Raw genomic sequence first — 9,634 nt, forward strand, 5'->3', positions numbered from 1 at the left:
AATGACGTTTTTGGCTCTCTTCCAAACGGGAAATTAAATCTGATAAACTTAACTTTTGACTTTGTTTACTTATTTAGTTTAGACTTTTCTTGGCTCAAACAGCTCCTACTTTGTCACAGTGAGGTCAAATGGGCATGTGGCCATTCTAGAGAACTGTTCAAAAAAACAGATCGTGTGAGGCTTTGTTTTGATGAAAAGATTGGTTTTGTAAACTTGCAGAATTGACTCCCTGTTCCAGAACTTTATTTTATTTAAAACAGAGACAGAGTTTCATTATGTTGGCCAGGCTGGTCTCAAACTCCTGGCCTTAAGCAATCCTTTCACCTCAGCCTCCCAAAGTGCTGGGATTATAGGCATGAGCTACCATACCTGGCCACCATAACTTTAATTATAGCCATTAATTTAAAATCCTTCTGAAAAGTAATGCTTCATGTAAATACTGGTAAGTATGATATTACCAAATAAGCTTGAAGATTAGCAGCCTAAAGAGTGATGTGGTTCTGGAACATTTTTGTGATTTTATTTTGGATTATCTGAATGGATCCTAAATATAATCACAAGTGTCCTTATAAGAGGGAAGCAGAGGGAAATTTGACCTGAGGAGAAGGTGATGAGAAGACTGAAGCAAGATGCTAATAATTTTGAAAATGGAAGAAGGGGCTGCAAGTCAAGGAAATGCAGCTCTAGAAGCTGAAAAAGACAGAAAGTGAGTTCTTCCCTAGGGCCTCTGGAGGAAGTGAAGGTCTCTTAACACTTTGGTTTTGGTCAGTGAATCATTGTGGACTTGTGACCTCTAAAAGTGTAGAGTGTTGTTTTATGGCACCAAGTTTGTGGTGATTTGTTACAGCAATGACAAGAAACTAATACAAAGACTAAGCAACCTTTATACTATCAGGACTACATTGCCTTTATGAAGTTACATCTAATTTTACTCAATTTCCATTTCTGACATTCTAGTAATCTTGATTCTAAGAACTGTAGGACTGAAAACTGTAGTTGGCGCAAAAGTAATTATGGTTTCAGCCTGTGAATTTTATATCATTATAAATAGGTTCAAATATCTCTTTATTAATCAAAATAGGAACCATTACAATGAACACATTTTTTTTTTTGCCAAGAGAAATAATTTTATTTATTCCTGTAGTGTAAAAAATCAGTGCTTCAGGATTCAACAAACCCTTGGAAAGCATTTTCTGCATCCTGCTGGTTGTGTGTGTGGTTTTTTTTTTTTTTTTTTTTTGAAGACAAAAAAATAATCAAGAAAGACTTTTGCATTCTCCCGGTAAAAAGCTGTTGAGATGCTTGAAGACGTGGTAGTCAGTGGTGAGAGGTCAGGTGAATATGGCAGATGAGGCAAAATTTCATAGCCCAATTCATTAAACGTTTGAAGCATTGGTTGTGCAATGTGCAGTCGGGCACTGTGGAGAAGAACTAGGTGTAGCTGTAAGAGGATCAGCTTTGATGATTGCTCTTAACTGGCCATCACCAACTTCAGACGGCCAGCCACTATGTTCCTCATCTTCAAGGCTCTCGTCTCCTTTGCAAAACTTCTTGAACCGCCACTACATTGTACGTTCATTAGCAATTCCTTGGCCAAATGCATTGTTAATATTACTAGTTGTCTCCACTGCTTTACGACACATTTTGAACTTGAATAAGAAAATTGCTCAAATTTGCTTTTTGTCTAACAGCATTTCCATAGTCTAGAATAAATATAAGATAAACAGGAAGTAATGTCACTAGCAACAAAAAAAGAGAACTGTGCATTAAAATGATGTAAAACATAACCACAGTTATTTAAGAATGTATTCAAACATCAAACAGCAAATTTCAACAATGCAAAAACCACAATTACTTTTGTACCAATCTAATGTTTTTTCCTTGTCCATATAACGGTCATAGTTGATACCCCATAACAAAAGACAGATTAACAGGAGAAATACATAGCTCTATTTAACAGTGTTTACAGGAAGTAGGAGACTTCAGAAATTAAGACCCAAAGACCCAGGGAAAACTGTGTATTTTTATGCTAAGCCCCAGGAGAAAAGTAATAGTTGTGGAGAAATATGACTGGAAAAAAAGGATATGATCTAATAGTAATAACTTTGGAGAACATAACATTCTTCTTGGCCTTTCTGTGCAGTATTCTTTTCTTATGGGTACATGGCAGGACAAAAGGGTCTCTCTTTTAGAAAAGGTAGTTTAGAAAGTGACCTTAACAGATTTCATGGGTTGCTTTATGGGTAAGGATTTCTAGTTTCTATGACCCACTTCAGGGAAGAGTTCTGGTTTTTATGACATGCCTTGGAGGAGAAAGGAGTGCGTAAGGAAGATCAGAGACCTTGTTTCTGGTGCCCTTCCAATCTTTTTCAGCTCAAAGAACTGTGCCAAAGCACCCATATTTGGGGTATCATTCTCTGAGCAATTGGCACCTATCAATCTACAAAGAAGCATGTAGCCTTGAGCCTAAATGCAAGTATTTTCATTTAGAAAAAAAAATCCATTATTGACCTTCTCTATTTCTTATTTATCACATCCTCCTCTTCATTTACCAGAAATACTTTGCCCCAAGAGGCTGTCCTTGGGCTCTCTTCTCATCCTCATAATCTTGCCTTTGTTATTTACTGCCATAGCTTTAAGTTTTATGGTGAGCCAATGCTCTTGATCAGTTTGTTAGGCTTCAGATCCACATTTCCTGCTATGCATCTTCAGCTGGATAGCTCATTGGCATTTTGTATTCAATATAACTAGAAATGAATTTATCTTCTCATGCATTGGTTTATAAATGGAAAACCAGGTCACACCAGAAAACAAATGCTTCATCAAATAAGATATGTTAAGAATTTTGCTTTGTTTTGTTTTACACAATAATGGAAAACTCAAAAAGTATCATCTTATTCTTTTGTTTTTGCAGATGTTCATTTTGAGTAATATTTCTTCCAACATTTCTTCACTTTGCCTTGCTCCACATGGGCCATCCTAGTCATGGTGCAAATGACTGCAGGAATGGAAAATCTGACTTTTAGATTACTCTGTATATAAATTCTAACAATATGATCTTCTCAGCCAAGTAACCAATTAATTCAAGTAACTTGGGACAGAGTACTCTGACTTTATCTCCTCTATAATTTTTTTTTCTGAAGACAAAAAATCAAGTAAAAACATTCTGAACTTTACCTGTAGTTTGTTGCTGGTGGTATTAGAGATGTAATTTTTAAAAAGAACCTGTGAGTCAATAGTAGTTAACAAAAACAATGATGGCAACAACAAAAACCTAGTGAGTCCAGCCAGTAACTGAAGAAGAAATGATAGCATAGAAAACCATCGTCTTACAACCCTCAATAATAATACCTAATTCAGGCAAGGATAATCAAAACATGTTAAAAACAATTTGGTGAAGTTTGATGGGGAAATGGGATTCATGAAATATCAAAGCATCAACCCTTAGATTACATACTATATGGTGGAGAAATCTGGCATGTACCACCTCAACTGAGTGATCAAACTTAACATCAGCAATAATTAGACAATGTGCGTCCAGAAGGGACTCCTTAGAAAAATACATTATGTATGTAATATTCTTACCAAAAATGCTTAACTTGAATCTAATCAGGAGGAAACAACCAGAGAAATCTAAATCACAGAACGTTCTACAAAATGACTAACATTGGATTTCTTTAAAAAGCCCAATATCATGAAAAAACAAAACAAAGAAGCAGGTGAACTGTTCAAGATTAAAGGAGAATAAATCCAATGTATGATTACTGAGTGGATCCTGGATTTTTAAAAATTGGTATATAGTATCAGGGAGATCTGTCAATTCTGATCCCTATTTGTCCATTTTATTTTATTTTATTAATTTTACTTTAAGTTCTGGGATACATGTGTAGAACGTGCAGATTTGTTACATAGATATACATGTGCCATGGTGGTTTGCTGCACCTATCAACCTGTCATCTAGGTTTTAAGCCCAATGCATTAGATATTTGTCCTAATGCTCTCCCACCCCTTGTCCCCACCACTCGACAGTTCCCCGTGTGTGATGCTCCCCTCCCTGTGTCCATGTGTTCTCATTGTTCATCTCCCACTTATGAGTGAGAATATGCAGTGTTTGGTTTTCTATTCCTGTGTTTGCTGAGAATGATGGCTTCCAGCTTCATCCATGTCCCTGCAAAGGACATGAACTCATGTTTTTATGGCTGCATAGAAGTCTATGGTATATATGTGCATTTTCTTTATCCTATTATTGATGGGCATTTGGGTTGGTTCCAAGTCTTTGCTATTCTGAATAGTGCTGCAATAAACATACATGTGCATGTGTCTTTATAGTAGAATGATTTATAATCCTTTGGGTATATACCCAGTAATGGGATTGTTGAGTCAAGTGGTACTTCTGCTTCTAGATCCTTGAGGAGTCTTCTAGACACACAGTCTTCTAGAATGGTTGGACTAATTTACATTCCCACCAACGGTATAAAATTTACATTCCTATTTCTCCACATCCTCTCCAACATCTGTTGTTTCCTAACTTTTAAATAATCACCATTCTAACTGTCATGAGATGGTATCTCATTGTGGTTTTGATTGCATTTCTCTAATGATCAGAAATGATGCGCTTTTTATCATATGTTTGTAGGCTGCATAAATATCATCTTTAGAGAAGTGTCTGTTCATATCCTTTGTTCACTTTTTTTTTTTTTAATTGTAAATGTGCTTAAGGTTCTTCTAGATTCTACATATTAGACCTTTGTCAGATGGGTAGATTGCAGAAATTTTCTTTCATTCTGTAGGTTGCTTGTTCACTATGATGATAGTTTCTTTTGCTGTGCAGGTCTTTAGTTTAGTTAGATCCCATTTGTCAATTTTGTTTTTTGTTGCAATTGCTTTTGGTGTTATTGTCATGAAGTCTTTGTCCATGCCTGTGTCTTGAATGGCATTGGATAGGTTTCTTCTAGCGTTTTTATGGTTTTGGATTTTACATTTAAGTCTTTAATACATCTGGAGTTAATTTTTGTATAAGGTATGAGGAAGGGATCCGGTTTCAGTTTTTGGCATATGGTTAGCAAGTTTCACAGCATCATTTATTAAATAGGGAATCCTTTCCCCATTGCTTGTTTTTGTCAGGTTTGTCAAAGATCAGATGGCTGTAGATGTGTGGTGTTATTTTTGAGGACTCCATTCTGTTCCATTGTTCTATATATCTGTTTTGATATCAGTACTATGCAGTTTTGTTTACTGTAGCCTTGTAGTATAGTTTGAAGTTAGATAGCATGATGCCTGCAGCTTTGTTCTTTTTGCTTAGGATTGTCTTGGCTGTATGGGGCATTTTTTGGTTCCATATGAAATTTAAAGTAGTTATTTCTAATTCTGTGAAGAAAGTCAATGGTAGCTTGATGTGGGATAGCACTGAATCTATAAATTACTTTGGGCAGTATGGCCATTTTCATGATATTGATTCTTCTTATCCATGAGCATGGAATGCTTTTCCATTTGTTTGTGTCCTCTCTTATTTCCTTGAGCAATGGTTTGTACTTCTCCTTGAAAAGGTCCTTCACATCCCTTGTAAGTTGTATTTTATTCTGTTTCTAGCAATTGTGAATGGGCGTTTGCTCATTATTTGGTGCTCTATTATTGGTGTATAGGAATGTTTGTAATTTTTGCACATTGATTTTGTACCCTGACTTTGCTGAAGTTGCTTATCAGCTTAAGGAGATTTTGGGCTGAGATGATGGGGTTTTTAAATATACAGTCATGTCATCTGCAAATAGAGACAATTTGACTTCTTATCTTCTGATTTGAATATCCTTTATTTATTTCTCTTTCCTGATTGCCCTGGCCAGAACTTCCAATACTATGTTGAATAGGAGAGGACATCCGTGGTTAGAGAGGACATCCTTGTCTTGTGCCAATTTTCAAAGGGAATGCTTCCAGCTTTTGCCCATTCAGTATGATATTGGCTGTGGGTTTGTCATAAATAGCTTTTATTCTTTTGAAATACATTTCATCAATCTTGTTTATTGAGAGTTCTTAGCATTAAGCTGTGTTAAATTTTACTGAAGACCTTTTCTCCATCTATTGAGATAATGATGCAGTTTTTGTTATTGGAAAGTGGCCAAAGGATATGAACAAACACTTCTCAAAAGAAGATATTTATGTGGCCAAAAACATATGAGAAAAAGATCATCACCACTGGTCATTAGAGAAATGCAAATAAAAATCACAATGAGATACCATCTCATGCCAGTTGGATATTGGCCCCCAACTCTCTTCTGGGTTCTAGGGTTTTTGCCAAGAGATTTACTGTTAGTCTGATGGGCTTCCCTTTGTAGGTAACCTGACCTGTTTCTCTGACTGTCCTTAACATTTTTTCCTTCTTTCAACCTTGGAAAATCTGATGGTTATATGTCTTGGGTTGGGGTTGATCTTCTTGAGAAGTATCTTAGTAGTGTTCTCTGTATTTCCTGAATTTGAAAGTTGGCCTGTCTTGCTATGTTGAGGTAGTTCTTTTGGATAATATCCTAAAATGTGTTTTCCAACTTGGTTTCATCCTCCCCGTCACTTTCAGGTATACCAATCAATTGTAGGTTTGGTCTTTTCACATATTCTCCTATTTCCAGGAAACTTTTTTTGTTCCTTTTCATATTTTCTTCTGTAATCTTCATGCCTTATTGAAGATGATCTTAAATCTTTGTTATCCTTTGTTCTGCTTGATTGATTCAGCGATTGATGCTTGTGTAGTCTTCATGAAGTTCTTGTGCTGTGTTTTTCAGGTCTATCAGTTCATTTATCTTCCTCTCTAAACTTTTTATTCTAGTTAGCAGTTCCTGTAATCTTTTGTCAAGGATCTTAGCTTTCTTGCATTAGGTTAGAACATACTCCTTTATCTCACATGAATTTATTACCCACCTCCTGAAGCCTATTTCTGACAGTTCATCAATCTCATTCTCTGTCCAGTTTTGTGCCCTTGCTGAAGAGGAGTTTCCATCATTTAGAGGAGAAGAGGCATGTTGGTTTTTGGAATTTTTAGCATTTTTATGCTGATTTTTCCTCATCTTCATTGATTTATCTACCTTTGATCTTTGAGGCTGATGACCTTTGGATGGGGTTTTTGTGTGAATTTGTTGTTGTTGCTTTCTGTTTGTTAGTTTTTCATCTAACAGCAGGCCCCTCTTCTGCAGGTCTACTGCAGTTTGCTGGAGGTCCACTGCAAACCCTGTTCACCTGGGTATCACCAGTGGAGGCTGCAGAACAGCAAAGATTGCTGCCTGCTCTTTCATCTGGAAACATTGTTCCAGAGGGGCCCCCACCAGATGCCAGACAGAACTCTCAGATGCCAGTCGACCCCTGTTGGGAAGTCTCTCCCAGTCAGGAGTCACCAGGGTCAGGGTTCCACTTGACGAGGAGTCTGTCCCTTAGCAGAGCTGGTGCACTGTGCTGGGAGAATCGCCCTTGGCAGTATTATCTGCTCTCTTCAGAGCTGGCAGGCAGGAAAGACTGAAGCTGCACCCACAGCCACCCATCCCCTCACATGCTCTCTCCCACATAGATGAGAGTTTTATCTGTAAGCCCCTAACTGGGGCTGCTGCATTTTCTTCAGAGATGCCCTGCCCAGGGAGGAGGAATCTAGAGAAGCAGTCTGGTCACAGCCACTTTGCCATGCTATGGTAAATTCTGCCCAGTCCTAACTTCCCAGTCTCCTTAGCACTGCAGGGGAAAACCACCTACTAAAGACTCAGTAATGGCGATACCCCTCCCCACTCTAAGCTCAATCATCCCTGGTCAACTCCAGACTGCTGTGCTAACAGAGAAAATTTCAAGCCAGTGGTTCTTAGCTTGCTGGGCTCCATGGGAGTGGGACCCACTGAGTGAGACCATTTGGCTCCCTGGCTTCAGCCCCATTTCCAGGGGAGTGAATAGTTCTGTCTCGTTGGGATTCCAGGCACCACTGTGGTATAAAAAAAAATCTTCTGGCCTGGCACGGTGGCTCACACCTATAATCCCAGCACTTTGGGAGGCCGAGGCAGGTGGATCACGAGGTCAGGAGATCGAGATCATCCTGGTCAACATGCTGAAACCCCGTCTCTACTAAAAACACAAAAAATTAGCTGGACATGGTGATGCATGCCTGCAGTCCCAGCTACTCAGGAGGCTGAGGCAGGAGAATTGTTTGAACCCAGGAGGCGGAGGTTGCAGTGATCCGAGATCATGCCATTGCACTCCAGTCTGGGTAACAACAGAGAAACTGTCTCAAAAAAAAAAAAAAAAAAAAATCTACAGCTTGGTGCCTGCCCAAACAGCCACCCAATTTTGTTCTTGGAACCCAGGGCATCAGTGGTGCAGACTCACAAGGGAATCTTCTGATATGTGGATTGCAAAAACCATGGGAAAAGCATAGTACCTGGGCTGGGTAGCACAGTCCCTCACAGTTTCCCTTGGCTGGGGAGGGAGGTGCCCTGGCTCCTTGCACTTCCTGCATGAAGTGATGCTCACCCTGCTTTTGTTCGCTCTGTGCACCCACGGCTTATCCAGTCCCGGTGAGATTAGCTGGGTACTTAAGTTGGAAATGCAGAAATCACCCACCTTCTATGCTGGTCTCGCTGGAAGCTGCAGACTGCAGCTGTTTCTATTCAGCCATCTTGGCTCCTCTCCTCTCTGTCTATTAAAAAAAAATTGTGACAATTGCTATTTTAGTGAATAAAGAATAATGTCTTTATTTTTTCCTGAAGTGACACCCTCTGAACTATATTTAGAAATGAAATTATAATATCTACCTTACTTTTATTTTTATTTATTTATTTATTTATTTTGAGACAGAGTTTCACTCTTGTTACCCAGGCTGGAGTGCAATGGCGTGATCTCAGCTCACCGCAACCTCCGTCCCCTGGGTTCAGGCAATTCTCCTGCCTCAGCCTCCTGAGTAGCTGGGATTACAGACACAGGCCACCATGCCCAGCTAAGCTTTTGTATTTTTAGTAGAGACGGTTTCACCATGTTGACCAGGATGGTCTCGATCTCTTGACCTCGTGATTCACCCGCCTCGGCCTCCCAAAGTGTTGAGATTACAGGCTTGAGCCACCATGCGCGGCCTAATTCATTTATTTTTTTAAAATAATTTTAACTTTTATTTTAGATCGGGCATACTTGTGCAGGTTTATGGGTACATTGCATAATGCTGAGGGTTGGGATACAAATGATCCCACCACTTGGGTATTAAGGATAGTACCCAATAGGTAGTTTTTCAGTCCCTCTTCTCTCTCTTTTCCACAGCTCCGGTAGTCTCTAGTGTGTGTTTTTCCTATCTTTATGTCCATGTGTACCCGGTGTTTAATTCTCACTTACATGTGAGAACTTGTGGCATCTGTGTTTTTGTTCCTGCATTAATTTGCTTAGGATAATGTCCTCTAGCTGTATCCATGTTGTTATAAAGGACATGATTACTTTGTTTTATATGGTTGTATAGTATTCCATGGTGTATATGTACCAAATTTTCTTTATCAGATCCACCATTGATAGGCACCTAGGTTGATTCTGTGTCTTTGCTATTGTGAATAGTGCTGCAATGAACATATGAGTGGATGTGTCTTTTCCATAGAGTGGTTTATTTTCCTTTGGATATATACCCAGTAATAAAGTT

At 38.7% G+C, this 9,634-nt stretch overlaps 1 long non-coding RNA gene across 1 annotated transcript; it reads right to left on the reverse strand.

Moving 5' to 3' along the window:
- Positions 1-1,048: 1,048 nt before the first annotated feature.
- On the reverse strand, positions 1,049-9,029 carry LOC144581607 (uncharacterized). Its single transcript, XR_013532647.1, has 2 exons — positions 8,581-9,029; positions 1,049-1,703 (listed from the first exon to the last, which is right to left on the reverse strand). It is a non-coding gene; the product is annotated as an uncharacterized LOC144581607 (long non-coding RNA).
- Between the last annotated feature and the right edge of the window lie 605 nt (positions 9,030-9,634).

This window comes from Callithrix jacchus, chromosome 2 (assembly GCF_049354715.1).
Source record: "Callithrix jacchus isolate 240 chromosome 2, calJac240_pri, whole genome shotgun sequence".
NCBI classification, from domain to species: Eukaryota; Metazoa; Chordata; class Mammalia; order Primates; family Cebidae; genus Callithrix; species Callithrix jacchus.